Source organism: Drosophila erecta, unplaced genomic scaffold (genome assembly GCF_003286155.1).
Source record: "Drosophila erecta strain 14021-0224.00,06,07 unplaced genomic scaffold, DereRS2 tig00000329-arrow-arrow-pilon, whole genome shotgun sequence".
Taxonomy (NCBI): Eukaryota; Metazoa; Arthropoda; class Insecta; order Diptera; family Drosophilidae; genus Drosophila; species Drosophila erecta.
Genome location: NW_020825223.1, coordinates 905,997 through 924,804, shown reverse-complemented (window position 1 = coordinate 924,804; position 18,808 = coordinate 905,997). Strand labels below are relative to the sequence as shown.

At 46.8% G+C, this 18,808-nt stretch overlaps 1 pseudogene; it reads left to right on the top strand.

Annotated features, from left to right (window-relative positions):
* The first annotated feature begins 512 nt into the window (after positions 1–512).
* On the top strand, positions 513–4,843 carry LOC113564699 (annotated as a pseudogene).
* The last annotated feature ends 13,965 nt before the right edge of the window (positions 4,844–18,808 follow it).

Genomic DNA, 18,808 nt, shown 5'->3' with positions numbered 1-18,808 from the left:
ATTTACCAAATTTAAATTACCATATTATCAAATTTACTAGATTACCAAAATTACCAAATTACAAAAGCAAAGCGCATAATATGATATGATTATAGAACAAAACGATTTAATTGAATCAAAATAAAAAATTATATATAAATATATATTAAAATAAATGTTAAAATCAAAATAAAATGAAGATGGGTTTTTATTTATATGAGGCTTTGGCAACCTCAGAAGATTTTAACATTACAAAATGCTGTGTAATGGCGGGCACAACAAAAAAAATATTATATATATGTGGCTTTAAAATGTAAAAATAAAATTTCGAATATTGGAGATCGAAGGTATATCTCCAGATATATATTTAAAATCTATAATTGTCTCTTATTAATGATTCGGAAATAGAAAAAACTTGGTTATGTTATTATTCTTCGTTGGTTCGTTTAATGGAAAACACTTTGCTACAAGAAATAATGGAAATTTTATAACGAATTTAATAAAATGTTTTTATCATTATGTATAAAGAATTAATGGCAAGAAAAAGTTATATACAACCTCAACTCATATGGGAGCATATTAATTAGGGGAGGAAAAGAAACTGACAAGGATTTTCTTAGTAGCGGCGAGCGAAAAGAAAACAGTTTAGCACTAAGTCACTTTGTCTATGTGGCAAATGTGAGATGCAGTGTATGGAGCGTCAATATTCTAGTATGAGAAATTAACGCATAAAAGGTGCCAGGCCTGTATAAAGTTAATGATTACTAGATGATATTTCCAAAGAGTCGTGATACTTGAAAGTGCAGCACTACGTAGGTGGTAAACTCCATCTAAAACTAAATATAACCATGAGACCGATAGTAAACAAATACCGTGAGGGAAAGTTGAAGAGAACTCTGAATAGAGAGTTAAACAGTACGTGAAACTGCTTAGATGAACCTGAATATCCGTTATGGAAAATTCATCATTAAAATTGTAATATTTAAATAATATTATGAGGATAGTATGCATTTTTTCCATATAAGGACATTGTAATCTATTAGCATAAACCAAATGATTATCATTGATTTTTGTGTTTATTATATGCACTTGTATGATTAACAATGCGAAAGATTCAGGATACCTTCGGGACCCATCTTGAAACACGGACCAAGGAGTCTAGCATATGTGCAAGTTATTGAGATATAAACCTAATAGCGTAATTAACTTGACTAATAATGGGATTAGTTTTTTAACTATTTATAGCTAATTAACACAATCCCGGGGCGTTCTATATAGTTATGTATAATGTATATTTATATTATTTATGCCTCTAACTGGAACGTACCTTGAGCATATATGCTGTGACCCGAAAGATGGTGAACTATACTTGATCAGGTTGAAATCAGGGGAAACCCTGATGGAAGACCGAAACAGTTCTGACGTGCAAATCGATTGTCAGAATTGAGTATAGGGGCGAAAGACCAATCGAACCATTTAGAAGCTGGTTCCTTCCGAAGTTTCCCTCAGGATAGCTGGTGCATTTTAATATTATATAAAATAATCTTATCTGGTAAAGCGAATGATTAGAGGCCTTAGGGTCGAAACGATATTTCCCAAACGATCTATTCCCAAATTAACAACTCATGCAGATACCATGAAAGGCGTTGGTTGCTTAAAACAGCAGGACGGTGATCATGGAAGTCGAAATCCGCTAAGGAGTGTGTAACAACTCACCTGCCGAAGCAACTAGCCCTTAAAATTGATGGCGCTTAAGTTGTATACCTATACATTACCGCTAAAGTAGATGATTTATATTACTTGTGATATAAATTTTGAAACTTTAGTGAGTAGGAAGGTACAATGGTATGCGTATAAGTGTTTGGCGTAAGCCTGCATGGAGCTGCCATTGGTACAGATCCTGGTGGTAGTAGCAAATAATCGAATGAGACCTTGGAGGACTGGGTTTTGTGTGAACAGTGGTTGATCACGAGTTAGTCGGTCCCAAGTTCAAGGCGAAAGCCGAAAATTTTCAAGTAAAACAAAAATGCCAAATTATATAAACAAAGCGAAAATAATACACTTGAATAATTTTGAACGAAAGGGAATATGGTTCCAATTCCGTAACCTGTTATTAAATATGGGCCTCGTGCTCATCCTGGCAACAGGAACGACCATAAAGAAGCCGTCGAGAGATAACGGAAGAGTTTTCTTTTCTGTTTTTCTTTTTTATATACCATAGAAGTCTTTCGCAGAGAGATATGGTAGATGGGCTAGAAGAGCATGACATATACTGTTGTGTCGATATTTTCTCTTCCGACCTTGAAAATTTATGGTGGGGATACGCAAACTTCTCAACAGGCCGTACCAATATCCGCAGCTGGTCTCCAAGGTGAAGAGTCTATGTCGATAGAATAATGTAGGTAAGGGAAGTCGGCAAATTAGTTACTTGTTCCCCGGATAGTTTAGTTACGTAGCCAATTTTGGAACTTTCTTGCTAAAATTTGTAAGAATACTATTTGGGTTAAACCAATTAGTTCTTATTAATTATAACGATTATCAATTAACAATCAATTCAGAACTGGCACGGACTTGGGGAATCCGACTGTCTAATTAAAACAAAGCATTGTGATGGCCCTAGCGGGTGTGGACACAATGTGATTTCTGCCCAGTGCTCTGAATGTCAAAGTGAAGAAATTCAAGTAAGCGCGGGTCAACGGCGGGAGTAACTATGACTCTCTCAAGGTAGCCAAATGTCTCGTCATCTAATTAGTGACGCGCATGAATGGATTTACGAGATTCCTACTGTCCCTATCTACTTACTGTCACGGACGTGTTTTCTACGTTAATACGGTTATTTTTGGTGTAAATCCGCGTTATGACACCGCCGCACAGGTAGCTGCGAGGAGGCGACTGTCCTCCTGCCATAGACTGATCCTGCTTGGATGTCTATCTGTATGCCGAACAGTGTCCACCGCGGCACTGCAGGTTCTTGCTGGAGCCTCCCCGCTTGATTTGGCAGCTAAGAAATTAGAGGTCAAATACAAGCTGAAGCGTGGATAACCGCTATAGGAGAACGACTGGCTCTATGGCGAGGACATTGCGCGTCTAAGCCGGGAGCAAAAAGAGATTCGTCTAGAGGAATGCTTGCTATTGAGTTGGCAAAGCAGATGGGATGACGACAGCGAACCAGGACGGGTGACGCACAGGTTCATCCCGGACGTCACCCTTGTCTATCGGGATCCAAATTTTGGTTTCTCGATGATGGCGTCTGTCTTGCTCACTGGGCACGGGTCGTTCAACGCATTTCTGCATGGGAGAGCCCTCAGCGATACCACTGCTTGCGCATGTGGTGATCCATACGAGGATTGGGTGCACGTGTTGTGCGCCTGCCCCCTATATGCAGATTTGCGAGACCTCGACGGACTTGGAATGCAGCGCGCTGGCGAGGACTGGACATTTGAAAGAATCCTGGAGGATCGGGAGAGAACCCAACGTCTTCGCTGAGTTGGCGTTCCGCAGAAGAAGGGGCACTTAGCCTGACGCTTCGCCGTGTGGTTAGCGGTCGAGAATACTGCCACAGCTTGCCGCAGCTTGTCGTAGGAGGCGACTAATGCGGCAATAGGTCACTCCGCCCGTGCTTGTCGGCTAGGGGAAGTGCTTGCCCGGCAAGCAAGCACTCGAATTGCTACCGGGGTGGTCGCTATGTACATAGCTATAGCCTCCAGACCGGGACATTTTGTCTAGCGTATTTGGACACATGCATCATATGCTCACTTGTGGGTGTATAGGGTGCCGTGGTTGTAATCCCTTCAATGTGGAACACGCCACGTAAAACAAGTTCGGAGGGATCCGATTCAAACACTGTCCCTATCTACTATCTAGCGAAACCACAGCCAAGGGAACGGGCTTGGAATAATTAGCGGGGAAAGAAGACCCTTTTGTGCTTGACTCTAATCTGGCAGTGTTAGGAGACATAAGAGGTGTAGAATAAGTGGGAGATATTAGACCTCGGTTCGGTATCGCCACTACTCTTATTGTTTCCGTACTTACTTGATTAAATGGAACGTGTATCATTTCCTAGCCATTATACGGATATATTTATTATATCTTATGGCATTGGGTTTTGATGCAAGCTTCTTGATCAAAGTATCACGAGTTTGTTATATAATCCCAAACAAATTCATTAATAAAACGATGCATTTATGTATTTTTGGTTTGAAAATTTGGTATAACTCCAATTACTCAGGTATGATCCAATTCAAGGACATTGCCAGGTAGGGAGTTTGTCTGGGGCGGTACATCTCTCAAATAATAACGGATGTGTCCCAAGGCCAGCTCAGTGCGGACAGAAACCACACATAGAGCAAAAGGGCAAATGCTGACTTGATCTCGGTGTTCAGTACACAAAAGCTCAGCCTATCGATCCTTTTGGTTTAAAGAGTTTTTAACAAGAGGTTTCAGAAAAGTTACCATAGGGATAACTGGCTTGTGGCGGCCAAGCGTTTATAGTGATCATTGTGAAGCAAAATTCACCAAGCGTTGGATTGTTCACCCATGCAAGGGAACATGAGCTGGGTTTAGACCGTCGTGAGACAGGTTAGTATTACCCTACTAATGACAAAACGTTGTTGCGGCAAGGGGCAATTTGCATTGTATGGCTTCTAAACCATTTAAAGTTTATAATTTACTTTGTAACATAGTAAATTGGGAGGATCTTCGATCACCTGATGCCGCGCTAATTACATATAAAAGCATTATTTAATACAATGATAAAGCCTAGAATCAATTTTAAACGACTTTTGTAACAGGCAAGGTGTTGTAAGTGGTTGAGCAGCTGCTATATTGCGACCCACTGAAGCTTATCCTTTGCTTGATGATTCGATATAAAATATATAAGTACTCATCATGTCTTTATAATAGGAAGCAGCATTCCATCCCTCAGCGCCCAGAGTGCCAAATGCCTCGTCATCAATTTAGTGGAGTTTTTTGACAACTCTCGTCGAGTGCTGACGTGCCTACGAGTGAGTGAGTGATTTCTGAGTGATTTTCGCTGTAAAAAGTTAACCTGGAATCTTTAAAAAAGTACAGAAAGTTGGGCCAAGTCCTGGAGTGCGTGTGATACACAAACGCAAGTTCATGCAACGTGTCCTTTGGCTGCATATGGTATTTAACTTATTTGCAAAAGTGCACGTAGCTAGCAAATCAGCTGACTGGTGTCACCAGTCGTCGCCTACTCAGCTGGTGGAACAGCTGTTCCAGTGGTGTGTGTACTGGCTAAACCGAGTCCTATAACCACAACCATTTTCGACATAGGTGGCGCCTTTACCCCTATAGTTAAAAATTACTCCGCCAGAGGGCGTCAATCAGTCGCATAAAGCGCCAGCAGCACACACTCATACAGAAAAGGCAAAAATCTTAAAGACACGTGCTACTGCACGCAGTTCCCATGGACAAAAACGCTATAGAAGCGGATAATGTGGCTTCTAAGAAAAATGGTTGGCAAACGCTGGTGCCTAAGAAGAATGCAGGCAAGCGCAAGGAGCCACCTATCGTAGCCACGACTGTAAGCCCCAAAGTTCCAAAGGTACTAAAACACATAAAGAAGACGTCGGCCACTGGCAGCTCCAGCTCCAGCTCCAGTGAAAGTGAATCTGACAATGAATCCGAGGAACCAGGTGAGGTACGACAGTTCACCGTGCCTCAAAAGAAAAAGACAGGTAGCTTCGCTTACAAGGCTACCAGAGGAGGTAGCGTAAGAATTATGCCGAAAGACAGCTCGACATATCGGAAAATTGTTAACCACATGGACAACCACGACATGGCCTTCAGGACTTTCCAGCTCAAGGAAAACCGAGCTTTTCGCGTGGTAATTAAGGGGCTACATTCAACAACGCCAGTTGACTTCATCACTGAAGAACTGAAGGGGCTCGGACACACTGTTCGAGACATCAAGAACGCCATCTCAAGAACCACAAAGAACCCTATGGCTATGTTCTTTGTAAACTTGGAGCCTTCAAGTAACAATAAAAAGGTGTTCGAGAGGCTCTGCCACGCTGTGGTCTCTACCGAGAGCCCAGAAAATTCAATGACCTGGTGCAGTGCTACCGCTGCCAGGCTTACGGGCATACCAAGAGGTACTGCAGATTGCAGTACACGTGCTTAAAGTACGGTCAGGGGCATGCATCTATCGAGTGCACTAAGGCCAAAGACGCTCCTGCTACATGCGGTAACTGCGGGGAGGCGCACACTGCGTCATACCAAGGCTGTCGTGTATATATCGTGGCCAAGAAGAGGGCTTCCCCTAAGCCAAAAGCGAAGGCAATGACTCCACCGCCGAGAGAGGCCCATACACCACCAGCGACAACCAACAACGCCACATACTCTGGCTTTAGCTACGCTGACGTCCCCAGGGGAGGATATCCCCAGCAACAGCAACCCAAACACATCTTCAACCAACAAGGTCTCATTGACCGGGAGGCAGCGTTGGAGGCGCATGGAGAACATGATGGACTCAATGTTCTCCCAGTTTAAAGACATGGTGATGGCCATGTTCTCCTGCCAGAGAACCATGCCATGAACACACAAATAGTAATCTGGAATGCTAACGGCTTGTCGAGGAACAAGCCAGAAGTGGATCTCTACCTGAAAACCAACCAGGTAGATGTGATGCTGGTCAGCGAGACCCACTTTACAACGAGGTCTCACTTCAAAATCCCTGGCTACGAGGTGGTCAACGCCTTGCACCCGGCGGACAGGATCAGAGGTGGAGCAACAGTAATCGTGCGAAGTGGATTACTGCACGAGGAGGTGGAGCCGGTGCAGCTGGATTGGATGCAATGCGCCAGGACTCAGCTGCTGACACATTCGGGCAAAATCTGAATCGCGGCAGCATACTTGCCTCCGCGTTACACAATTAGCCATCCCGAGTTGTCTTTGCTGCTGAAAAACTTGGGTCCCAAATTTCTTATTGGCGGAGACTTCAATGCCAAGCACACATGGTGAGGCTCCAGGATTGTCAACCCCAAGAACAGCACTCTGCTGAGGTGCGTCAGAGAGTTGGGCTGCAATCTGCACACAACGGGAGAGCCGACATACTGGCCCAGTGACCCTAACAAAATACCGGACCTCCTTGGCACTCAGGCTATCAGCACTGGAGGAGACATTGATGATGCCGTTGCTAGCCTTACTGGCAAAATCCAGCAGGCGGCAAGGTTTGGCTCCAAGTGGCCCGCAGAGACAACCATCTATGGTCGACTGAACTGGCGTCGATGGTATCGGAGAAAAGGAGGCTGAGGAGAGTCTGGCAGTCTGGCAGAGCTCCGTCTGACAAGAGGGCCTACAACAGAGCCTGTAAGCAGCTCAAACAGATGCTTCATGACTCGAGAAGCAAGGCGCTCGAGGAGTACCTAGTAGACTGGAGCCTGGCAATGCTGAGCACAACATCTGGAAAGTCATCAAATACCTGAAGAGGCCTGTGCGGAGGGTGCCACCATCTGGTCCGTTTGCGGACCATCTGGAAACCAGTTTCCAGCCATTCGCCCAATTTGATGACGAAGACGTGGAAGAGACGAAACAGTTCGTTGACGCAGCCGATGGACCTGCCTACCGCAGAGATAGGTAGTCAGGAGATTCTGGATGAGATTTCGTGCTTGAAGCTCACCAAATCTCCTGGCCATGACAAAATTGACGCAGCTGCCCTCAAGCTACTCCCAGCGAACTGCATAAAGTTCCTGAAGGCTCTGATGAACCAATGCTTAGGACTGGGACACTTTCCTTCTCAGTGGAAGTGCGCTGAGGTTTTCCTCATTCACAAGCCGGGCAAGCCAGAAGCCGAGCTAGGCTCATACAGGCGGCATACTGTCAAATATCCTGGAGAAGCTGTTCCTCAAGAGGTTGCTGACCATCCTGGAGGTAAAGAGGATCATCCCCGACCACCAGTTCGGTTTCAGGCAAGGACATGGCGCCATTCAGCAGTGCCACCGGGTCGTCTTCAGGGTCTTGGATGCCTTCGAAAACAAGAAATATTGCGCGGCAGTCTTTCTGGATGTGAGGCAGGCTTTCGACAGGGTGTGGCACCTCAGGCCGAGGTATTCAAGCTGAAGCAACAGTTACCGACCCCATACTAAATGTTCCTTAAGGCATACGTCGAAGAGAGGAGGTTTTACGTGAGGAGCAGTAACTCCAAATCACCCCAACACGTGGTGAGAGCCGGAGTACCCCATGGCAGCGTACTCGGTCCTGTGCTGTACAACATATTCACCTCAGATATGCCAGTATCTGAAGACAACCGAATATTGACATGCACCTACGCGGACGACACAGCGCTCCTGTTCTCTGACGCAACTCCTACTCTGGCAGCGCAAGGGCTGCAACACGAGCTGGACACGATTCAGTCATGGCTGAAAAGGTGAAACATCACCATAAACGCTGACAAATCCACCTAATCCACTCAGACTAGGCAACTGTCCACCCGTCCACATTAACGGCACCAGCATACCGTCTAATGCGAAGCCCAAGTACCTGGGACTAACCCATGGAAGGACCACTTAGGGGAAAAAGTAAAACTCATGAGGCACAAATGCCGCTCCATGACATGGCTCCTGTGCAGACGAAACACGCTACCCACTACTGCTCTACAAAGCCATCATAAAGCCGGCTTGGACATACGGCATTGAGCTGTGGGGCACTGCCTCCCCTACAAATATCAAAAAACTACAGAGAGCAGAATGCCGCATTCTAAGATTTATCCTCAACTGTCCTTACTACGTGAGGGACACAACAATCAAAAGGCACCTCAAAATGCAAAGTGTCGCCGAGGAATCCAGGAAAGCTAGCAGGAGGCACCTGGAGAAGCTGGAGAACTACCAGAACCAACTTGCAATCAACCTTCTTGACAACAGCCTACAGCGCAGAAGACTCCGAAGAAACCACCCACTTGACCTACCTTTCCGGATTCCCTAAAGGAATCCTCTGATGACCCTAGCTAACAAATATAAGATTGCCTAAGGAATCTACATAACCGCCAACGTACCACAAAATTTAATTGATTGCCCTTCTGGGCAGATGTAAATAGGGATTCTGTAAACCTAGAAAAAAAAAAAAGAAATCAATTTAGTGACGCATATGATATTGTCCCTATCATATTATAGAAATAAAGATATTAAGAAATCAAGCCAACTTGCCAAGACGCATATGACATTGTCCCTAACTTATTATAGTAATAAAGAACTTAAAGAAATCAAGTCAAGTTGCCCAGAGGCATAAGATATTGTCCCTATCATATTATAGAAATAAATAACTTAAAGAAATCCAGTCAAGTTGCCAAATGCTTTGTCATTAATTTAGTCCGTTTTTTGACAGCTCTCGTCGAGTGCTGACGTGCCTACGAATAAAGTGTTTATTTTCTGAGTGATTTTCGCCGTGAAAAAGTTAACCTGGAATCTTTAAAAACGTACAGACAGTTGGGCCAAGTCCTGGAGTGCGTATGATACACGATCGCAAGTTCATGCAACGTGTCCTTTGACTGCAGATGGTATTTAACTTATTTGAAAAAGTGCACGTAGCTAGCAAATCAGCTGACTGGTGTCACCAGTCGTCGCCTACAGCTGTTCCAGCTGGGTGTACTGGCTAAACTGAATCCGATAACACCAACCAGTTTCGACATAGGTGGCGCCTTAACCGCTATAGTTAAGAATGCAGGCAAGCGCAAGGAGCCACCTAACGTAGCCACGACTGTAAACCCCAAAGTTCCCAAGGTTCTAAAACACATAAAGAAGAAGACTGGCAGCTCCAGCTCCAGCTCCAGTGAAAGTGAAAGTGAATCTGACAATGAATCCGAGGAACCAGGTGAGGTACAACAGTTCACCGTGCCCCAAAAGAAAAAGACAGCTAAGCTGACCAAAGTCAATGAGGTCAGCGATGTTGAGGAGCTGCTGTCAAACACCAACCGATTCGCTGCACTGCCTATCGAAGAGGACGTTGTTACCAAGGAACCAGCTATATCAGTGGAGGCTGCTGTACCCAAGCCCCCTCCAATCATAATACCTTGGGTGCACAGCATCGCAGGCATGCTAGCTGACCTTGAAGAAGTCACCGAGCCAGGTAGCTTCGCTTACAAGGCTACCGGAAAAGGTAGCGTAAAAATTATGCCGAAAGACAGCTGGACATATCGGAAAATTGTTAACCACATGGACAACCACAACATGGCCTTCTGGACTTTCCAGCTCAAGGAAAACCGAGCTTTTCGCGTGGTAATTAAGGGGCTACATTCAACAATGGGACACATTGTTCGAGACATCAAGAACGCCATCTCAAGAACCACAAAGAACCCCATGACAAAAAGGTGTTCACAACCGAGGAGCCCAGAAAGTTCAATGACCTGGTGCAGTACCAATAGGTACTGCAGTCTGCAGTACACTTGCGTAAAGTGCGGTCACGGGCATGCCTCTATCGAGTGCCCTAAGGCCAAGGACGCTCCTGCTACATGCGGTAACTGCGGGGAGGCGCACACTGCGTCATACCAAGGCTGCCGTGTATATATCGAGGCCAAGAAGAGGGCTTTCCCCAAGCCAAAAGCGAAGGCAATGACTCCACCGCCGATAGTAACCCATACACCACCAGCGGCAGCCAAGAACGCCACATACTCTGGCTGTAGCTACGCTGACGTCACCAGGGGAGTATACCGCTAGCAACAGCAACCCAAACACATCTTCAACCAACAAGGTCTCATTGACCGGGAGGCAGCCTTGGAGGAGACAATAATGAGGCGCATGGAGAACATGATGGCCTCAATGTTCTCCCAGTTTAAAGACATGGTGATGGCCATGTTCTCCTGCCATAGAACCATGCCATGAACACACAAATAGTAATCTGGAATGCTAACGGCTTGTCGAGGAACAAGCCAGAAGTGGATCTCTACCTGAAAACCAACCAGGTAGATGTGACGCTGGTCAGCGAGACCCACTTTACAACGAGGTCTCACTTCAAAATCCCTGGCTACGAGGTGGTCAACGCCTTGCACCCGGCGGACAGGATCAGAGGTGGAGCAACAGTAATCGTGCGAAGTGGATTACTGCACGAGGAGGTGGAGCCGGTGCAGCTGGATTGGATGCAATGCGCCAGGACTCAGCTGCTGACACATTCGGGCAAAATCTGAATCGCGGCAGCATACTTGCCTCCGCGTTACACAATTAGCCATCCCGAGTTGTCTTTGCTGCTGAAAAACTTGGGTCCCAAATTTCTTATTGGCAGAGACTTCAATGCCAAGCACACATGGTGAGGCTCCAGGATTGTCAACCCCAAGAACAGCACTCTGCTGAGGTGCGTCAGAGAGTTGGGCTGCAATCTGCACACAACGGGAGAGCCGACATACTGGCCCAGTGACCCTAACAAAATACCGGACCTCCTTGGCACTCAGGCTATCAGCACTGGAGGAGACATTGATGATGCCGTTGCTAGCCTTACTGGCAAAATCCAGCAGGCGGCAAGGTTTGGCTCCAAGTGGCCCGCAGAGACAACCATCTATGGTCGACTGAACTGGCGTCGATGGTATCGGAGAAAAGGAGGCTGAGGAGAGTCTGGCAGTCTGGCAGAGCTCCGTCTGACAAGAGGGCCTACAACAGAGCCTGTAAGCAGCTCAAACAGATGCTTCATGACTCGAGAAGCAAGGTGCTCGAGGAGTACCTAGTAGACTGGAGCCTGGCAATGCTGAGCACAACATCTGGAAAGTCATCAAATACCTGAAGAGGCCTGTGCGGAGGGTGCCACCATCTGGTCCGTTTGCGGACCATCTGGAAACCAGTTTCCAGCCATTCGCCCAATTAGATGACGAAGACGTTGAAGAGACGAAACAGTTCGTTGACGCAGCCGATGGACCTGCCTACCGCAGAGATAGGTAGTCAGGAGATTCTGGATGAGATTTCGTGCTTGAAGCTCACCAAATCTCCTGGCCATGACAAAATTGACGCAGCTGCCCTCAAGCTACTCCCAGCGAACTGCATAAAGTTCCTGAAGGCTCTGATGAACCAATGCTTAGGACTGGGACACTTTCCTTCTCAGTGGAAGTGCGCTGAGGTTTTCCTCATTCACAAGCCGGGCAAGCCAGAAGCCGAGCTAGGCTCATACAGGCGGCATACTGTCAAATATCCTGGAGAAGCTGTTCCTCAAGAGGTTGCTGACCATCCTGGAGGTAAAGAGGATCATCCCCGACCACCAGTTCGGTTTCAGGCAAGGACATGGCGCCATTCAGCAGTGCCACCGGGTCGTCTTCAGGGTCTTGGATGCCTTCGAAAACAAGAAATATTGCGCGGCAGTCTTTCTGGATGTGAGGCAGGCTTTCGACAGGGTGTGGCACCTCAGGCCGAGGTATTCAAGCTGAAGCAACAGTTACCGACCCCATACTACATGTTCCTTAAGGCATACGTCGAAGAGAGGAGGTTTTACGTGAGGAGCAGTAACTCCAAATCACCCCAACACGTGGTGAGAGCCGGAGTACCCCATGGCAGCGTACTCGGTCCTGTGCTGTACAACATATTCACCTCAGATATGCCAGTATCTGAAGACAACCGAATATTGACATGCACCTACGCGGACGACACAGCGCTCCTGTTCTCTGACGCAACTCCTACTCTGGCAGCGCAAGGGCTGCAACACGAGCTGGACACGATTCAGTCATGGCTGAAAAGGTGAAACATCACCATAAACGCTGACAAATCCACCTAATCCACTCAGACTAGGCAACTGTCCACCCGTCCACATTAACGGCACCAGCATACCGTCTAATGCGAAGCCCAAGTACCTGGGACTAACCCATGGAAGGACCACTTAGGGGAAAAAGTAAAACTCATGAGGCACAAATGCCGCTCCATGACATGGCTCCTGTGCAGACGAAACACGCTACCCACTACTGCTCTACAAAGCCATCATAAAGCCGGTTTGGAGATACGGCATTGAGCTGTGGGGCACTGCCTCCCCTACAAATATCAAAAAACTACAGAGAGCAGAATGCCGCATTCTAAGATTTATCCTCAACTGTCCTTACTACATGAGGAACACAACAATCAAAAGGCACCTCAAAATGCAAAGTGTCGCCGAGGAATCCAGGAAAGCTAGCAGGAGGCACCTGGAGAAGCTGGAGAACTACCAGAACCAACTTGCAATCAACCTCCTTGACAACAGCCTACAGCGCATAAGACTCCGAAGAAACCACCCACTTGACCTACCTTTCCGGATTCCCTAAAGGAATCCTCTGATGACCCTAGCTAACAAATATAAGATTGCCTAAGGAATCTACATAACCGCCAACGTACCACAAAATTTAATTGATTGCCCTTCTGGGCAGATGTAAATAGGGATTCTGTAAACCTAGAAAAAAAAAAAAGAAATCAATTTAGTGACGCATATGATATTGTCCCTATCATATTATAGAAATAAAGATATTAAGAAATCAAGCCAACTTGCCAAGACGCATATGACATTGTCCCTAACTTATTATAGTAATAAAGAACTTAAAGAAATCAAGTCAAGTTGCCCAGAGGCATAAGATATTGTCCCTATCATATTATAGAAATAAATAACTTAAAGAAATCAAGTCAAGTTGCCAAATGCTTTGTCATTAATTTAGTCCGTTTTTTGACAGCTCTCGTCGAGTGCTGACGTGCCTACGAATAAAGTGTTTATTTTCTGAGTGATTTTCGCCGTGAAAAAGTTAACCTGGAATCTTTAAAAACGTACAGACAGTTGGGCCAAGTCCTGGAGTGCGTATGATACACGATCGCAAGTTCATGCAACGTGTCCTTTGACTGCAGATGGTATTTAACTTATTTGAAAAAGTGCACGTAGCTAGCAAATCAGCTGACTGGTGTCACCAGTCGTCGCCTACAGCTGTTCCAGTGGTGTGTGTACTGGCTAAACTGAATCCGATAACACCAACCAGTTTCGACATAGGTGGCGCCTTAACCGCTATAGTTAAAAATTTCTCCGCCAGAGGGCGTCAATCAGTCGCATAAAGCGCCAGCAGGTATCGCTTTTTCCACCCCCCTTCTGCGACGGACAATTACACACACTCATACAGAAAAGGCAAAAATCTTAAAGATACGTGATACTGCACGCAGTTCTCATGGGCAAAAACGCCATGGAAGTGGATAATGTGGCTTTGCCCACTTCTAAGAAAAATGGTTGGCAATAGCTGGTGCCTAAGAAGAATGCAGGCAAGCGCAAGGAGCCACCTAACGTAGCCACGACTGTAAACCCCAAAGTTCCCAAGGTTCTAAAACACATAAAGAAGAAGACTGGCAGCTCCAGCTCCAGTGAAAGTGAAAGTGAATCTGACAATGAATCCGAGGAACCAGGTGAGGTACGACAGTTCACCGTGCCCCAAAAGAAAAAGACAGCTAAGCTGACCAAAGTCAATGAGGTCAGCGATGTTGAGGAGCTGCTGTCAAACACCAACCGATTCGCTGCACTGCCTATCGAAGAGGACGTTGTTACCAAGGAACCAGCTATATCAGTGGAGGCTGCTGTACCCAAGCCCCCTCCAATCATAATACCTTGGGTGCACAGCATCGCAGGCATGCTAGCTGACCTTGAAGAAGTCACCGAGCCAGGTAGCTTCGCTTACAAGGCTACCGGAAAAGGTAGCGTAAAAATTATGCCGAAAGACAGCTGGACATATCGGAAAATTGTTAACCACATGGACAACCACAACATGGCCTTCTGGACTTTCCAGCTCAAGGAAAACCGAGCTTTTCGCAGAGATAGGTAGTCAGGAGATTCTGGATGAGATTTCGTGCTTGAAGCTCACCAAATCTCCTGGCCATGACAAAATTGACGCAGCTGCCCTCAAGCTACTCCCAGCGAACTGCATAAAGTTCCTGAAGGCTCTGATGAACCAATGCTTAGGACTGGGACACTTTCCTTCTCAGTGGAAGTGCGCTGAGGTTTTCCTCATTCACAAGCCGGGCAAGCCAGAAGCCGAGCTAGGCTCATACAGGCGGCATACTGTCAAATATCCTGGAGAAGCTGTTCCTCAAGAGGTTGCTGACCATCCTGGAGGTAAAGAGGATCATCCCCGACCACCAGTTCGGTTTCAGGCAAGGACATGGCGCCATTCAGCAGTGCCACCGGGTCGTCTTCAGGGTCTTGGATGCCTTCGAAAACAAGAAATATTGCGCGGCAGTCTTTCTGGATGTGAGGCAGGCTTTCGACAGGGTGTGGCACCTCAGGCCGAGGTATTCAAGCTGAAGCAACAGTTACCGACCCCATACTAAATGTTCCTTAAGGCATACGTCGAAGAGAGGAGGTTTTACGTGAGGAGCAGTAACTCCAAATCACCCCAACACGTGGTGAGAGCCGGAGTACCCCATGGCAGCGTACTCGGTCCTGTGCTGTACAACATATTCACCTCAGATATGCCAGTATCTGAAGACAACCGAATATTGACATGCACCTACGCGGACGACACAGCGCTCCTGTTCTCTGACGCAACTCCTACTCTGGCAGCGCAAGGGCTGCAACACGAGCTGGACACGATTCAGTCATGGCTGAAAAGGTGAAACATCACCATAAACGCTGACAAATCCACCTAATCCACTCAGACTAGGCAACTGTCCACCCGTCCACATTAACGGCACCAGCATACCGTCTAATGCGAAGCCCAAGTACCTGGGACTAACCCATGGAAGGACCACTTAGGGGAAAAAGTAAAACTCATGAGGCACAAATGCCGCTCCATGACATGGCTCCTGTGCAGACGAAACACGCTACCCACTACTGCTCTACAAAGCCATCATAAAGCCGGCTTGGACATACGGCATTGAGCTGTGGGGCACTGCCTCCCCTACAAATATCAAAAAACTACAGAGAGCAGAATGCCGCATTCTAAGATTTATCCTCAACTGTCCTTACTACGTGAGGAACACAACAATCAAAAGGCACCTCAAAATGCAAAGTGTCGCCGAGGAATCCAGGAAAGCTAGCAGGAGGCACCTGGAGAAGCTGGAGAACTACCAGAACCAACTTGCAATCAACCTTCTTGACAACAGCCTACAGCGCAGAAGACTCCGAAGAAACCACCCACTTGACCTACCTTTCCGGATTCCCTAAAGGAATCCTCTGATGACCCTAGCTAACAAATATAAGATTGCCTAAGGAATCTACATAACCGCCAACGTACCACAAAATTTAATTGATTGCCCTTCTGGGCAGATGTAAATAGGGATTCTGTAAACCTAGAAAAAAAAAAAAGAAATCAATTTAGTGACGCATATGATATTGTCCCTATCATATTATAGAAATAAAGATATTAAGAAATCAAGCCAACTTGCCAAGACGCATATGACATTGTCCCTAACTTATTATAGTAATAAAGAACTTAAAGAAATCAAGTCAAGTTGCCCAGAGGCATAAGATATTGTCCCTATCATATTATAGAAATAAATAACTTAAAGAAATCCAGTCAAGTTGCCAAATGCTTTGTCATTAATTTAGTCCGTTTTTTGACAGCTCTCGTCGAGTGCTGACGTGCCTACGAATAAAGTGTTTATTTTCTGAGTGATTTTCGCCGTGAAAAAGTTAACCTGGAATCTTTAAAAACGTACAGACAGTTGGGCCAAGTCCTGGAGTGCGTATGATACACGATCGCAAGTTCATGCAACGTGTCCTTTGACTGCAGATGGTATTTAACTTATTTGAAAAAGTGCACGTAGCTAGCAAATCAGCTGACTGGTGTCACCAGTCGTCGCCTACAGCTGTTCCAGCTGGGTGTACTGGCTAAACTGAATCCGATAACACCAACCAGTTTCGACATAGGTGGCGCCTTAACCGCTATAGTTAAGAATGCAGGCAAGCGCAAGGAGCCACCTAACGTAGCCACGACTGTAAACCCCAAAGTTCCCAAGGTTCTAAAACACATAAAGAAGAAGACTGGCAGCTCCAGCTCCAGCTCCAGTGAAAGTGAAAGTGAATCTGACAATGAATCCGAGGAACCAGGTGAGGTACAACAGTTCACCGTGCCCCAAAAGAAAAAGACAGCTAAGCTGACCAAAGTCAATGAGGTCAGCGATGTTGAGGAGCTGCTGTCAAACACCAACCGATTCGCTGCACTGCCTATCGAAGAGGACGTTGTTACCAAGGAACCAGCTATATCAGTGGAGGCTGCTGTACCCAAGCCCCCTCCAATCATAATACCTTGGGTGCACAGCATCGCAGGCATGCTAGCTGACCTTGAAGAAGTCACCGAGCCAGGTAGCTTCGCTTACAAGGCTACCGGAAAAGGTAGCGTAAAAATTATGCCGAAAGACAGCTGGACATATCGGAAAATTGTTAACCACATGGACAACCACAACATGGCCTTCTGGACTTTCCAGCTCAAGGAAAACCGAGCTTTTCGCGTGGTAATTAAGGGGCTACATTCAACAATGGGACACATTGTTCGAGACATCAAGAACGCCATCTCAAGAACCACAAAGAACCCCATGACAAAAAGGTGTTCACAACCGAGGAGCCCAGAAAGTTCAATGACCTGGTGCAGTACCAATAGGTACTGCAGTCTGCAGTACACTTGCGTAAAGTGCGGTCACGGGCATGCCTCTATCGAGTGCCCTAAGGCCAAGGACGCTCCTGCTACATGCGGTAACTGCGGGGAGGCGCACACTGCGTCATACCAAGGCTGCCGTGTATATATCGAGGCCAAGAAGAGGGCTTTCCCCAAGCCAAAAGCGAAGGCAATGACTCCACCGCCGATAGTAACCCATACACCACCAGCGGCAGCCAAGAACGCCACATACTCTGGCTGTAGCTACGCTGACGTCACCAGGGGAGTATACCGCTAGCAACAGCAACCCAAACACATCTTCAACCAACAAGGTCTCATTGACCGGGAGGCAGCCTTGGAGGAGACAATAATGAGGCGCATGGAGAACATGATGGCCTCAATGTTCTCCCAGTTTAAAGACATGGTGATGGCCATGTTCTCCTGCCATAGAACCATGCCATGAACACACAAATAGTAATCTGGAATGCTAACGGCTTGTCGAGGAACAAGCCAGAAGTGGATCTCTACCTGAAAACCAACCAGGTAGATGTGACGCTGGTCAGCGAGACCCACTTTACAACGAGGTCTCACTTCAAAATCCCTGGCTACGAGGTGGTCAACGCCTTGCACCCGGCGGACAGGATCAGAGGTGGAGCAACAGTAATCGTGCGAAGTGGATTACTGCACGAGGAGGTGGAGCCGGTGCAGCTGGATTGGATGCAATGCGCCAGGACTCAGCTGCTGACACATTCGGGCAAAATCTGAATCGCGGCAGCATACTTGCCTCCGCGTTACACAATTAGCCATCCCGAGTTGTCTTTGCTGCTGAAAAACTTGGGTCCCAAATTTCTTATTGGCGGAGACTTCAATGCCAAGCACACATGGTGAGGCTCCAGGATTGTCAACCCCAAGAACAGCACTCTGCTGAGGTGCGTCAGAGAGTTGGGCTGCAATCTGCACACAACGGGAGAGCCGACATACTGGCCCAGTGACCCTAACAAAATACCGGACCTCCTTGGCACTCAGGCTATCAGCACTGGAGGAGACATTGATGATGCCGTTGCTAGCCTTACTGGCAAAATCCAGCAGGCGGCAAGGTTTGGCTCCAAGTGGCCCGCAGAGACAACCATCTATGGTCGACTGAACTGGCGTCGATGGTATCGGAGAAAAGGAGGCTGAGGAGAGTCTGGCAGTCTGGCAGAGCTCCGTCTGACAAGAGGGCCTACAACAGAGCCTGTAAGCAGCTCAAACAGATGCTTCATGACTCGAGAAGCAAGGTGCTCGAGGAGTACCTAGTAGACTGGAGCCTGGCAATGC